The sequence below is a fragment of the Protopterus annectens genome, chromosome 7.part0 (genome assembly GCF_019279795.1).
Source record: "Protopterus annectens isolate FY-2018-M chromosome 7.part0, PAN1.0, whole genome shotgun sequence".
Lineage (NCBI taxonomy): Eukaryota > Metazoa > Chordata > Ceratodontiformes > Protopteridae > Protopterus > Protopterus annectens.
Genome location: NC_056739.1, coordinates 1,659,101,765 through 1,659,114,220, shown reverse-complemented (window position 1 = coordinate 1,659,114,220; position 12,456 = coordinate 1,659,101,765).

The following is a 12,456-nucleotide window of genomic DNA, read 5'->3' as shown; positions in this document are numbered from 1 at the left end:
AAATACAAATTTCTGCAGTTTTGTACTTTGGTAGCAGTTCTGCTTTCACTGCAGACAACTGGGATATGTGTGTATGTGTGTGTGTGTGTGTGTGTGTGTGTGTGTGTGTGTGTGTGTGTGTGTGTGTGTGTGTGTGTGTGTTGCTTAACATTACAGAGAGCCTTTACACCAGCATGTGGGACACCACTATTACCATATTCTCCTCACCAGACACTGTTGAAACTGTTGATGCCCTCAGCTATAAAGTGTTGTCTGAGACAGTCCAAGTCATACTTTAGCTGTGCTGGTTGCCTTAAATACAGAGTTCTGTAGTCTGTGTACTTAGGTATGGATTCTGTTCTCATTGCAGTCAACTGGGGTGTGTTTGTATGTTTGTGCACTTGCTTGGCATTACAGACAGCCTTTTACTCAAGCATGTTGGACCTTATTAATACCGTATTCTCATCACCAGATACTGCTGATGTCATTAGATACATCTGATTTATGGATGTGCATTATTCCCACCAGGGCAGAGTCAGTGACTGGCCTGGTGGCCAGGCAGAAGTCACCTCATCCTATATGATATGGCCCTCAGTCTATCCACATATATCATGGCATGGTTTTTAGGACCTGTGTTTTCCTGGTGAGAAATCCCTGTGATGTCACCAGCTGCTGCATTTTTCTGGTGAGGTACATGCAAAAGAGAGCATTATGCTATATTAGTGTTCTAATGAGGTTCGAGAACAGTGCTGTAATATAATCCTAAGATCCAAATACAATGGCATGACTTATGATGTGCACAACATAGGCTTTCAATAACAGTGTGGACATTTTGTGGTCAGAGTTCAGATTGCTATCTATGTGTGTTCCCAGTGCTTTCATCACTGGGTTTCAGCATAGTGGGACTGTTGTCAATCATGTAATTAGCAGGGAATTCCATTTTGCAGAAGGACAAAATAAAGACAAATTTTTGCATTTATTTGTAGACTGTGTGGCTTTGTCACCACTAATTTGCCTGTGTTAGCCAACCCTGTAGTATGTTATCATCATAGGCTGACTCAATGATTGCTCCCAGTATGCAAGAAATAGCAAACTTGGTAAGCCAAAGGCTGTATACTTTAGTCTGAACTGTTGAGAAATAGATTCCAAACAGTAAAGGGCAAAGCACATAACCCTGAGGTATGCCAGTCATGACAGCTCTGATGGTACAGGTTGATTCACCAACTTTCACAGTATGTGTTCTGTCAGTGAGCCAATTGGTCACCGATATAGTGAGGGTTAATTCCCAGCTGGGAGAGTTTCTCAATGATATCTGTGTGGGGGATTGTGTCCAAACCCTATGCCAGGTAAGGATAGGCAGTATGCACTGTTTTACCTTCATCCAGGCCTGTCAGACAGAATCAATGGGCTGTGACAACATCACAGATCACATGTTGCATGACTCAGACATATATCTTCCTGACATGGTTGAATGTACCCTTCAACACTCCCTCCACACAGACTATTTTCCTGTATAAGGATGTACATCAACATGCAGCCATGTGAGTTGGGGTGGGCAGCACCCAATGCATGTATATATATATATATATATATATATATATATATATATATATATATATATATACATCCTGATAAGCCCGAGGAATTTGACACAAACCTGCACTGAGGTATTCAGTCAACACTGTCAGATGCAGCCATAAACACCTATATCACCAAGTGAGGAGACCGCTATATGACATATGTGGCATCTAAGTATGTTGAAATGTGTGAAGTGACCATTATCTCAGGTCAAGGGATCAGGTCCATATATCAGGGCTGTTTGCTAGGTCCTTTTCTGTCCATTATTTAAGTCATATACATCACAAATGACATACACATCCTGTGTCCAAACAGACCTGTCTGAAGGACTACAGATTGTGGACAATCATTGATTCCAACTATGATATTAGTATAATGCAGATAGTATCAATACACACCAAAGATTGTTGCCACAGCCATGAGAACACCTGCAATGAAACACAAACATGGGGGGGGGGATTTGTTACATCATGAAAACAAACACATATCCCACGTATAATGCAGACATCACACCCAATAATTAGACCAATAAGTATGTGACCTGTGTCCTGGGGTGAATGGTAAGTGAAACATCCACCAGCATGTGGCCATATTACTGACTACTCCCTTCTATGTAACAGAACTACTGAGTATGTGCAGGACATCCACATCACAGGCCATAATACCTCCACAGTTCACATCCTTCATCACACCAGTAACTGAGTACAATGCACCCTTCTTCATGTACCTCACTACACATCTTCCAGTGATGTGTAACAGAAGAGTGCCACCATTATCACAGTGCACTGTCATACAGCTTATTGGACATAAATAAGTATTCTTTTTGTGGAATACACATTACTGTCTGATGGTGCGGAACCTCCATCAAGTATTTACACCAGATGCATGTATTATACATGTTTTTGTGATGCACACAGTACATACAGAGCTATCTGACAGCATTAATGGCATGGGTAACATTCATGACAGTGTGAATATATATATATATATATATATATATATATATATATATATATATATATATATATATATATATATATATATATATATATATATATATATATATGAGACATTCACACCAGTCAACTAGCCTGTATTGATCATAATGTCACATACAGGTATAGCAGTGTCCCTCCTAACACCTCCACACCTCCAGCAGATGTTACAGTGTCAGGACAGTGTGCATGATTACCCTCATAGAGTGCAGATATGTCATAATAGTTGTACAATTGTGCCTCTGATCACTCTTAATCACATATGTTATGTCAGAGACATGGGATTACTGGTGGCATTATTTTGATATTGTCCATGATAGTGCATACTTCTCTTTATGTTGTCCATGAGCCTTTATCTGTGCCCCCCTGCTGGAGATCTCTGCTGAGATTACAATCATATTCAATCAAATCAGTTTGCACAGCTTCACAATATGCACCCTACCCCAATTATATATAACATCACTGATAGATGTCCTCTGCATTGTTCATGTAAGGATGGCTACCTCACACAGACATCTTCTCCACTGTTATATCACCTTTTATGACAGTTACACAATACACATTTTCACTGTGAAGTCCGTACTATACCTTATTGATATGTGATAGGTGTTTCTGCTACAACTGTCTTCCATTGACATGCTGTCGTCTGCTGTACATTAGGGTGCTTCACCTGTCCTCTTTCCCTGTGTTCACTCCTACAAGTCATCTGTGTCCCTATTCAATATAAACACTTCTCCTGACTATTTATTTTACATGGCAGTCCATGTACCCTTACAGATCATTTACACAACTTCAGTACAGAATGCCAGGAATGAGATTTCACAATACTCTGCACTGTATACACTGTCCTGTACTATGGACCATATACATAACTATCATACCTCTCAACAGTTCATATTTTTGCAGAATGTCCAGATTTTTTCTTATATCTTTTGGTCTGTTCCTTATACAATTTGTGGTATTCTGCCATATCACTGGGATGATCTCAGGACTCATGTCACTGAATAATTACATACATTTGAGTTTCAGACTTCAATTCCTTCAGAAAATGTTTCTTAACACAAATCTTGTTATTTGAGTCCATTTCTAATTTTAAAAGAGAAAATATGTAAAGTCTTTCCCTATTTCTGGGTCATTGACCCCCATTATGTTGGGCTTTGCGCAGATTTCTTGCACTAAGAGGTTGAGTGCTATGAGAACTATATGTTAAGCCGTTGTGATAATTGTGGCATTTCACTGAAACATGCTAATCTACTGTGCCCTGATGTAAACAGGTTTTCTATCCATGTTGCTTTACATGGTTTCCTGACCATCAACAATGTTTCCAGCCATGAAAATGCAATTATTTACATTTAAACATAGTTCACATGTCACCACACATACATGTAAACTCCGTGTAGGCTTTGCACGAATCCCACACAGAGTTTACTGAATCCCAGGGACTATTATTTGCTTATAAATGAGTAGCATAACATAGAAGCATAGCCGGTTTTAGGCACCAGCGAACCCTGCGGTCGCTGGGGGCCCCCTGTTCCCTTGGGGCCCCCAACCACAGCAAGTTATCTTATCCTGATATTTTGTCACATCTGTAAAACCAGCAAAAGCTAGTGCAGCAGTCTTGCATACTTAATAAACTATGAGGGTAATAACTCTTATTTATGTCTCCCTTAAAATTCAAAGATATTTCTGGTTGTAGTAATGGTGTTTTGTCAAGTAACAGGCATCAGAATGCCATTAAATATTTTACTACTGACAATAGTGCTCCTGGCTTAGTTAAACCGTGCTTTTGGACATTTTCTCCACTAAAACTAACTACATAGCCAGCTTTTAGTCCCTGCAAAACCATGGCTGCAGGGGGCCCGCTTAATCATCTTTGTCTGTGTGGGGACCCCACAAAAGCTGCTGCTGATTGGGGAAAAATGAGGAATGAAAAATGCATTAATTTCCTAATTATGCTCTTTAACATGAACAGGGCTGTGATATGACCCTGTTAGGATGAAGATGATAATGAACATGAACAATATAAGCACTAGAGGGATCAGCAGCCCAGAGTGACTTACCTCGTGCAAACTTTGGATTTTAAGAAGAGCTAATGCTTCCGATCATCAGGGATAGTTTCTCTTTCAGGTAGTTTTATAACTAATACCAGAACACCAGATACTATAACTCAATTTCTTTGCTTAAGAATTCAGTACAATCCCAAAAATAATAGAATAAATGCTCAGAATCATAAATATGTTTAAATATTTCTCTAATTCACTTAAAAAGTTACTAGAATAACATATTTTGCATCAACATCTATTTTTGGACAATAAGTATAAAGTCTCAGATGTCTGGATTAATTGACTGTTTGTAATCCTGAATGATTTACCAGCAAATCAGACTTTTTAAGAAGAATAAAGCAGAAGTATGAACAAAATCGGGGATGGTTTGTGAAAGTAGGGACAGTGACAAGTATGCATTACTTCTCAATGGGATAAATCTTACTGCTTCTGCTGTTTGACGACTGCTAAACAGCAGTGACTAATCTGGTGTGGCAGTACCAATGTTGCACAAGGCATTGCTGTTTGCTGAAATAAGTACATAACTAGTACTGCTGTGGCTTATGCATGTTAGTGTGTGTGTGTGTGTGTGTGTGTGTGTGTGTGTGTGTGTGTGTGTGTGTGTGTGTGTGTGTGTGTGTGTGTGTGTGTGTGTGTGTGTGTGTGTGTGTGTAAAAAACATCACTGATTTTTATCTGTGCATGCACCCAGTAATGCCAGGACACATACATTATTCTTCTGTGTATCAGTAAAAAATGTACCTAACAAGTACTTATATTTCGAAAGTAAGACATAACATATATCACAGAGCATTCAGACACTTAGATATTCTTGGAGTTTGTTTACCCCCACTCACCAGACTGTCTAAATGGATAATGGGGACTCCCTTTATCATCCTTGACTCTTTGGGGGCCCCCACCAAAGCTGTTGCTTGTTGGAGAAAAATGTATCAATTTTCTGAATACGCTGTTTAACCTGAATGATGCTGAGTTATGACCCTTTTAGGATAAAGCTAATAATAGCCTCTGTTTACAACCACACCCATTCTAAAACCAGCCCTGCTCAAATGTGTGTGTGTACATAACATTGCTACGGATTATGAGGGGCTAGCGATTGTGTGGATATTACATCTTTAATTTTCATCACAGTCAAACCTTAGAGGTGCGCACATGAAGTCATTATAGCTTGTGTTTGAGCTGAGGGTAGTGTTTCTCACAGACCTCAGAGGTGTACAAAGAAGGTTACTATAGCTTGTGTAAGAGAGGTGTACTGTCTAGGAGCAACAAATTTGAATATTACTAAAATCATTCTCACAATCACGTACTATGCACATATACATGTGGCTACCTTTGACGGCTGGGGTGAAGAACATGTTATGTATATCTATATCATCAGTCACTTGAAATATATGACAAAGGCAATTTAAATCTCTGCTTTCATCCCAGTCTAACACCAGAGGGATGCATAGGCAGTGACTTGTCTTTTTTAGAGGGTTAGGGAGGCAGGCAGTATTTCCAGATAAGACTTAAATATTTTCACAACTACTGGCTTGTTAGTTTACTGTAAGCTACAATTTTGTCAGCTTTAAAAATTAAGCCTTGGGCACAAATTATGCCTTGAAAGAATAAAATAAGACTGAAATTCTTTTTTTCTTCATAATTTTTATTTAGGCAACCATTGGAGTAAAATGTTGAGAAAATGCTCTAAAATGCATCCCAGACCATCTGTAAACTTGTGGCTTCTTGGGCCCTGACTTGTTATTTCCTAAATGGTTATTACTGGGCTGTCTTGTTCAGGAAAGGTGTGTTGAAGGATGCAAGGAAAACTAAAGCTGAACCACAACAGTGAATTTCTTTCCTTAATCATAATTTCTGTTCAAGCTATTATTGGATGTAAAGGTTGTGTAAAATGCACTTCAGAGCATATAGAAAGTTATGGCTTCTTGAACAAGCTTAGAGTAAGGCAAAACATGAGAGAAGGAAGAAAAAGGTAACGTGGATGGTATGGGGAGCCCAAAAGGAGAAGGACTCAGAGGAGAGGACTGGAGTGTGTGTGTGTGTGTGTGTGTGGGGGGTGTTGAAATGTAGGTCCAGTCATCATTTCACTTTAAGTCCAGACCTGTACATAGACTTGTTGCAATGTATCACTGTTGCAACTAAGTGCCAGTAACTCTAACTGCCCCTTTGTTGGACAGCTCAACATAGTGATAGTGTGATACATAGGCCTGTTGTAATGTAAAAGGTTGTAGCTGCAGGTCTGTCTGTGGATACTACTCCTAAAAGTTTGCAGCATGAAATAAAAGGTTGCTTAGGATGGTTGGCATTGTTAGGATGATACTTATACTGGAAGTGCCTAGGGGGCCCCCAACTTGACATTTGCTGGGGGCCCCCAAAATGCTAACACCGGCCCTGCATAGAAGATAATGATTGGTTCCAAATCATAACTGACTTATTATATGTTTAAGACATGGATACCAAGAAATTCACCTCCAGAGCAAAGCCAAAACCATGAGTTTTATAGTGCTATTATGTGTTTTAGTTAAATGTTGCAGTGGGTACACTATTTAATGGTAACACTATTAGTTTTTTTTTTTTATAGCTTCTCAAAGGAATGCCAAGGACAAGGTTAAAATGCTTTATTTAAGTAACTATCATCAGTAGGCTGAGCAGTCTAAGCACTATTAGGACTTTATGGCAATCTTTACAAGTTTATGTTGTTCCCTGTTTTGCAATAAAATCATGGCACTTAATTCAATGCAAGTTTATTATGTATTTTTCAAAATAGATATAAAGAAATTTAATTTCAACCTTCACTATCAAGAGGACATTTTTGATGTCCAGTTCTTGAATATATACAAACATAATATTCAGAAATTGAATCATAAACCCAAATAAAATAGATTCAATCTGAATTTTGATTTTTTATGGCATTTGATGATATAGGCAGAGTGATGGCTAATTTATGCATATGCTGTCATTATAATGAGTGGACATTAACAATTTAGAGTAAACAGAAAAATGTTTATGAGTGAGGTATGTAGAACATTAGGTTGCATAAGAAACACACTTATAGAACAGAAGCATATTACATTTGTGTGATATACATCCAGTGTTTACTTGGTCATTGTCTCTGAATAAATGATAAAGCTCGGTAATAACCGAGCAAAAGCGCTTGGGATTATTTACTGTTCAATAAAAGCTATTTTACTCATTTTACACTTTTAAGTGTTTATTCTGGGTCCTGTGTTGCCAGAAAAGCTGTTTGCAATTTTCTTGGTTGTTTAATTTTGGACTTTGTGATATATATATATATATATATATATGTTTATATAAATTCTCAATAGGGAGGGGTGAGGTCATATGGCAAAAGATAATCCCTACACTGCTGCTTTTGCTGTTTGTTATAATATAGATGTATTCCAGAGTACAAAGCAGTTTTAACTGTATTGACATGTTTAATGTGAAGTACCTTCAGGTCAGTGCTAGATCCAATGTAAGCAGAATGCTTGAAAGTTTTTTTTTTTATGGCAAGCAAGCCATTTGCTCTTTGCTTCCCCCCTTGTCCAATAATCTTCTCATATACAGAATACACCAAGTTCTGCCATCTAGTTCTGATCACCTTCATTGAGTCTATAATACAATGCTATTACTAGGCATTTTTATTGGTTTACATTACTGCAACCTATATTTTATGAAATATGTCACATGTTGGAGCAGTTCTTATCATTTCTCCATTGATTCTCTATACTGGCACTGTTTCTTACTGACTGCACTTCTGAATACCTTTCTGAAATTATTGTTAGCCTACTGACTGTAGTGTTATTAAGTTTAAATAATCTTTTGTTGTTGCATTAACTAAATATCAAAAAAACGAGAGAACCTCCACAGAAGAAAAAACAGCAGGAAACAAACACTTTCAAGAAGATCGCAAGTTTAATGGAGTTTAGCACGTTCTTCTCTATTACAGAGACTTCCTCAGAGCAAACATTCATAACTTCACCCAGCCATATAAATGCCACACCCAATTAATTAATCAATTAACTTATTAACCATAATTTAAAAAAATACTTCACAAACACATTATGAAAAGACAAAAATTCATAAATACTTAAAACACAATTAGATATGACATAATACATGACAAGCAACACTTAATCTACATTAAAACCATGTATAATATCACATTTAAGTAAAACAAATACTTTTCTTAACCTAAAATGTGTTTGAGTCTTAAAACGCTGGAAATACTAATGGTCTCATTAATCCCAGGATATCTAGATGCATTTAAATATAACTGACATTTCAAAGGTAACCGGTCCAAGTGTGCATCTACTATAGCTCCCTGTTCGTCCTTTACTAACTGTTGCAAAACCAAAAATTTAAAATTATGTTCCGGGTTTTCACTAACATGCCTAAACAGGGCGCTAGTAGTCATCTTGTTTCTAATGTCCCCTAAAAGTTTTACCTATATAGAAACTGGGACATTGTTCACATTTAGCCAAAAAAACAACATAAACACTATTACAGTTGTAATGCCCCGTTATATTAAGTGTTTTACCATTAACCCTAACTTTGCCATCCGTCTCTTTAATAAATGAACAAAAGGAACAGGAAAGGCATTTAAAATTATCCAATTTTCTGTTGATTCTGACCTCATATCTAATGCCCTCCAAAATGTTCTTTAATGATCGATCTTTCCTAAACACATGCCTGGGATTTTTACCTACTTTAAGACCTACATTACCATCAAAATGAAGAATTTCCCAATTTGTGTTAATTATATCCACAATACTGTGTGCCTATACCCACCAGGAATAAGTACAGAACTAATTCCAAAACAAGCCACACTGGAGGAATAGGCTAAATATCAGAAGGAGGAAAATTATGACAAAAATGAGAAGGTGTAGCACCCAGCAGGATAAAAAAGCACTCACACCAAACTAAATAAACAATTCAGAGGAAATATAATGTCTACTAAAGCCAAATTGGAGATAAACTTGTCATCCTGGACTTAAGTCAACCATGACCTTAGTTTGAGAGACAGCCTTACATGACTATCTGCAAATATATAGAGCTGAGTATATTTTTCTGTATTATTCTGTATTATAGAGCTAAATTGTTGCTTAGATATCTGTTGTCTTACTGCTCTGCAAATATATAGAGATCAGTATATATTTTTTGGCTTTATAATTTGCACATTCCTCACATCTATGTTGAAACTGGTTTTCTCCACCCCCCTCCCTGTTCTTGGTTGTAGTTTAAATTTGGTGGCTTTTGCAGTGCCCGCCCCACTGTAGATTTGATCTAGGACATTCCCCCAGTCCCATCTCTTTACCGCATTCTACCTATTAAACCCTTTCTGCACTTGCTTTTAGTCCTTTTAAATTTAATTACATTTTTTCAAACTGTGTGGACTAATATTGCTACATACTCAAGTGTGCCAGCTTGCACTGCATGATAATTGTTTTTACTACTGCTTTTGCTACTTTTCTGAAAAAAAAAAAAAAAAAGTATCTGCTTTTACTGTATTTGTGTTTCTTCCTACTTTATTTTGCTTTTGCGTCATCTTAAAAGTACTCAATTGTATTTATTACTGCTTGGTGTAACTCATTCTAAGCATTTTAGTTTAAACACTTTGGCTTCAGACCAGTTGTTTTACATTAAGAGGGTTTGTGGTCTACACTGTAGTGGCAGAACAGGTAGCTTACATCCTTCTAAGTTGGGAACTGCTGATTGAGGGCTCAGTGTCTGTTATTCTAAAAGTGTATTAATTCTGGTTTAAGCACTTGCGCTTTCAGGCCAGTTATTTTACATTAAGAAGGTTCATGGTCTGCACTCTTGTGGGAGGAGAGGCTGGACTCTGCCCTTTTGAGCTGGGAATTTCTGGTTAAAGGTTTATAGTGCCTGCATATCTGAACTGTTTCTTACTGAAATTGGTACACCTTGTTTGCTGTAGCATAGACTAGATCCAGGCCTGCTGAATCTAGCTTTGTTTGTATGCTTGTTGTTTGTTTGCTTGTTATTTCCCTGGAACACTAATTCCACCTAAAACGCGGCTTTTCAGCGCTTCTGTGGATCTCTAATGATATCTGCATTGCTTACTGTACTTATTTCCTTGTTTTACTTGAAAGAAAGTTACTGTTTGTCATTTTTGCATTTAAGTTACCTATAACACATTGCACTTAAGTTACCTGGCACTTGCTCACTAAGCAATTATATAAGTCAGCACTAAAAAATTAAAAGCACTACACCCTCACAAACTCCCCTTGAATACCTTGTTCCCCACTGGCCCTTGTTTTCAATTATAAAGGAATTCCCAATACTATTCTAGCATGTCCAAAGGTCAGTTGTCAATCTCCTCTCTGGTCCAGCTGGTGAATCTGGGAATCTTGAGGCAATATTACAACTGCCTCATGTACACAGACAACCCTCTCCTCCTCCCAACAAATTCCAACACATGTGAGAGATGCAACCATATAGCCAAACTGGAGGCTAAGCTCTGTCAACTCAGTACAGGCATAACCAGTCAGGAGGAGAAGGAAACCACACTCACTACAATTCCAGTCTCACATAGACCTACCACGACAGCAAACCAAACACATAATCACACAAAAACATACTCGGAGGCTCTAAATAAAGATCTGCCTAAGCATCAGAGATCTCCAAAGCAGACACCCAAGCAACCCCTACCCCAAAACAAAACACGTGCAACACATATCTCACAAAGCCAGTGTGCCGGACAGTCACTGCCCTTAAGGCTAAACAACACACCTGATACACTTGTAATAGGTGACTCTATCATTAGGCACACTGACGTCCCGCTCACCAGGCTGAACAAGGAGAAGGTCAGGGTGAGCAGCCTGTTGGGCGCTAGGATCCGCCACATAACACAAGCACTCAGGTCACTCCAAGGCAAGTACAAATATGACTCAGTCATTGTCCATGCTGGTGTGAATGACCTGAGATGTACCTACCTGGATTACATGAAAAGAGATATAGAGGAGCTAAAGCCCAGCATGTAGCCCAGGCTGGTATGACCCTGACCTTGAGTAGCATCTTACCCTCACCAAGAATGATGCCACAATATGAAGACAAGATGATCAATTTCAACAATTGGCTTAAGTATTAGTGTCATTCAAAGGGGATCCAATGCCTGTCAGCCTGGGATGATATGCTCGACAAGCCATGATGCTTCGCTAAGGATGGCTTGCACCTGTCACCCCTGGGCTTTTGGATATTGGCAAAGGCTCTTGCTACCCCCATAGTGCCTTTTTTAGGCAAGGCTCAAAAGACAAACCCACCTCCATAGGTATCACAAGGGATAAGAAACTAAGAGTAATGCTACTCAACGCCAGAAGTCTAAACCTCAAGATGCATGCACTCGAAACTCTCCCTAGCATGGAGAACATTGATATCTGTGCAGTAACAGAAACCTGGTTCAGGGCTCCCGAGAGGACCCCAGCACTACCAGGTTATACCTCATGCCATGCTTTTCGGCCCCAAAACTTGGACCGAACTACAAAGGGAGGGGAGTATCAATATTCATCAAAGATACCCACACCTCCAGGTTGGTGGCACAGCTCGAAGCATCATAGACTATCCATGTGCAACTAACAGTGGGTAAAACTGCCTTCCAGTTTATAGCCTGTTACAGACCACCCTCCCAAACCCAGAAACCCCACTCGGCCTTCCTGAGAACACTGGAAAATATGAAGGTCTCTCCAAACACCATTATATTGGGCGACTTCAACTACCCAAACATAGACTGGGAGCATTACTCTAGCTCCAACACCCTAGCCCAAAGGTTCCTAGAATTCATAAACTCAAATGCTATGGAACAACTTGTTACCACTCCCACAAGAG